Here is a 3,985-nt window from a genome sequence, read left to right on the forward strand (position 1 = left end):
ATGCCCCCAATGTTTATCCCCCACCATGTCCCCGTGTACCAACTATCAAAGCAAATGAGGTTGAGTTGTATGCCCCCAATGCTTCTAGCCAACCACCAACTAGCCAAGCAAATGAGGTTGAGTTGTATGCCCCCAATGCTTCTAGCCAACCACCAACTAGCCAAGCAAATGAAGTTGAGGTGATTGCTAGTGACGGAGTAATTCAAGAGGATGAAGATGCTTATGATGACGACGAAGAGCAAGAGGAAGGGTTTCATGGCAATGATGTTGGTGACTTGGATGTGTACATAGCGCAAAAGGACATGGATCGTGACTTGCCTTTTAGGCGTCAATATGCGTATGACTCGGATGACGAGGGTCCAGTTGAACAGTTGGACGAGGATGGATTCACAAAGGAGGAGAACCAAATCCACTTTGAGCTGACGGGCTTACAAAAAAGAACTCACTTATTTAAAGATCTCAGCCTTGCCCATAAAGCTGTTGTTGACGGTGGAATGAGAATGACAGCGATTGAGCCAACACCATGCCCGGATCCAGGAGAACCAAGGGTGGAGAATGAGGACGAGAATGCTTATTTGAAGAAAGGATTGAAGTTTCTGAGCTTGCCTATGCTGAAGTTTTGGTTGGCTGACTATGCCATTCGAAACCATAGGCCAATTTATGTTGAGCACTCCGACATGAAGTTGCGTTACACCGTGGTGTGTGAGCAAAAGGAATGCACATGGAAGGTTCGTGCAAGAAAGCTTAAAGAAACCGAAGAATGGGTGTTAACAAGTTGTGATACCACTCATAGATGCAAACCGCCATCGAAACGACTTAGAAAGACACACCGTCAACTCACATCTGAGTATCTTGGATACAAATGGATGAAAGACATAGCCTTTGATCCCACTGTGAAAGTGAGGTTTCTCATGCGGACGGTGAAAAAACAATTTGGTTATGAAGTCAAGTATGGGAAGGCATGGAAGGCAAAGGCAAATGCTATTAGGATGTTGTACGGTGGTTATGAAGAAGCATACAACCAGCTCCCAAGGTTGTTGGCCGCCATTGCACATAGGAACCCGGGCATGTTTCATGTGGTCGAGGATCACGAGGGAGTGTTCCACCGTGCCTTCTGGAGTTATGGACAATGTGTGGAGGCGTTTCAGCATTGTCGTCATGTCTTGTCTATAGATGGCACGTTCTTGACCGGTAGATATAAGGGCACACTAATGGTAGCAATGGCGCACTCATCAAACGACAACGTGTTGCCGTGTGCATTTGCTTTGGTGCCTTCCGAGCACCAAGACAACTGGGAGTGGTTCATGGGTCATGTTAGGCACAACGTGATTGGGGCTAGGGAGGTATGCATCATATCGGACCGACATCATGGCATACTCAAGGCAATGGACATTGTTATTCCAGGATTTCCAAAGCTTCACCACAGATGGTGCATGAGGCATTTCGTGGCCAACTTTTACCGGGCATGTAAGAGCAAGGAGCTCAGCAAAGACCTTACCCATGTATGTGTGGCCTTCACCACCCAAGGTTTCGATGCTCGGTACAACAAACTCTTTGCAGCGGTGAACTAAGGGGGAAAAGACTTCTTAACTAGGAATTTAAGCGAGAAGCACAGGTGGGCACGCGCTCATGACGATGGTGGTTGGCGATATGGCGACATGACGAGCAATCTCGTAGAATGTTTCAACAATGTGTTGAAGGGTGCTCGTGCTTTGCCGGTGACTGCAATAGTGGAGTACACCTTCTTCAAGCTTAATGAGTACTTTCAGAGGCATTCTGAAGAGACTGCAAAATGGATAGGTGAAAAAAAGGATTATCCGGAAAAGGTTGATGAATGGTTGCAGTTACAAGCAAGCAAGTCTTCACGGCAACAAGTTATCGTATTCGATAGACTTGAAATGATCTATCAAATTGATGAGCCAGGTGGCACAACACGAGATGGTAGACAATATGGTGGTGCTGCATTTGAGGTGAAACTGAAGACTCGGTGGTGCCAGTGCGAGAGGCCTAGTAAGTATCATTGGCCATGCTCGCATTTGATAACGGCGGCGAAGGCGGGAAACATACATGTTAATGATGGAAAACCCGTGAGGATGCAAGAGTTCCATGTGGAAGCTACTAGGTTGACATGGGCGCCAAGATTTCACCCTTTCTTGGACCAATCACAGTGGCCTGAGTACCATGGCCCTCATATTAGGCCAGACCCTCTTCTGAAGGTGGAGACGAAGGGTAGAAGGAGAACTAAGAGGTTCAGGGGTGATATGGATGACCTGGCTGGATACACTGGCATGAAACAATTTGGTAGCGGTCATTTCATGGAGGCTCCTGACATTATCAACTGTGGGGTGTGCGGTGAAGGGGGACACAATGAGCGGACATGCAAAAAAAAGAAAACCAAAAAAAGAAAAACAAGTCGTGGAGGCGGCACCGATGGTGAAAGAGGTGGAAGAGGTGACGGTGGTGGTGGTCGAGGAAGAACGAGTGTCAGAGGTGGTAGTGGTGGTCGTAGAGGGAGCACAAGTGCTAGAGGTGCTAGTGTTCGTAGAGGGAGCACAAGTGCTAGAGGTGGTGGTCGAGCTAGCACAAGTGCTAGAGGTGGTGGTCGAGCAGGCACAAGTGCTAGAGGTGGTCGTGGTCGAAGAGGAAGCACAAGTGCTAGAGGTGGTCGTAGAGGAATGGTTGATAATGGATCGGCCTTCGGTTATTTGCTTAATCCAGATGGTTGATCTAATAATAATGGTATATTATTTGTTCATACAATTCCTAGCATTTATGCATTTGCTCTCTTAATGTCTTGTGCTAACAATTGTTCTTTTTGTAGGCATGGCTTCATCCGGTTCTAGGACGAGGCCGCCGTGCGCGGACCAAGAGTACATGCCGAAGACGTGGTTGGAGGACAGTTTGGACAAGGAGAAGGAGAAGGATGTGCCCACACCACCATGTTGGTGTGGTGATGTTTGCAAGCTGAAGGTGTCCACTGACCGCAACAAGTCATGGACAGAAGGTAGAAGGTTTTTCGTGTGTCCCAACTATGCACATGATCGTCGAAGGCCAACTAACGCATATGACATACCACCGGTATGTTAGGTGTACATATAAAAAACATCAACAAGTTGTCACTCATATGTCTAACAAAATCATGGTTTATATATAGTCCCCTCCTCCACTTTGCAAGTACTTCACTTGGATAGATCACGAGGTACCAAAAGATGTCCAAGAGGACCAACGTGCAGATTGGTTACGGAGGCAGCGCCTATTCGAGGAGTCCTATGCACGGGGATTGGAGCGGGAGCGTCGTGAGAAGGAGGCTCGTGAGCGCAAGAAGCGTGAGCAAGAGAGGGCACGCAAAGAGAAGGCGGCTCGTCAAGAAGAGAGGGCAAGCAAACTTGCAAGGGCTCGCGATGCACGAGAGGAGGACGAGGCACGTGACAAGAAGGGAAAGTGGCCCCGGACTACTCAGTAGACAAATGGAAAGGCACCGGTGTCGATGATGAACTGTCGAGACTTTGTTTAATGTATGAACTTATTATTCGAGACCTTGTGTGGTCATGAACTATTTCTGTCATTCGAGACTATTTGAGATTATGTGCAAACTATGTTCGTCATTCGAGACTAGTTAGTATGCTTTGTTCATATTTTTGGTTGAGAGTAGCATGCTTTGTTCATATTTAACAGTGTTTGCTAGTTGTTGCTAAGCAAAAACTTTAATAAGCTGTGTGCAAAAACACCAGGCCCACACCCAGACGCCAGGGTCCCTGGCGTCTGGCTTGCTTTGCTCGCGCAGGTGACCAGACAGGCTGTCTGGTGTGTCTGATGGACAACCAGACGCCAAGGTGCATGGCGTCTGCCTCCCACACCCAGACGCCAGGAACCCTGGCCTCTGGCTTGCTTTGCTCGCGCAGGTGACCAGACAGGCCGTCTGGTGTGTCTGATGGACACCCAGACGCCAAGGTTCATGGCGTCTGCCTCCCACACCCAGACGCCA

Source organism: Triticum dicoccoides, chromosome 5B (assembly GCF_002162155.2).
Source record: "Triticum dicoccoides isolate Atlit2015 ecotype Zavitan chromosome 5B, WEW_v2.0, whole genome shotgun sequence".
NCBI lineage: Eukaryota > Viridiplantae > Streptophyta > Magnoliopsida > Poales > Poaceae > Triticum > Triticum dicoccoides.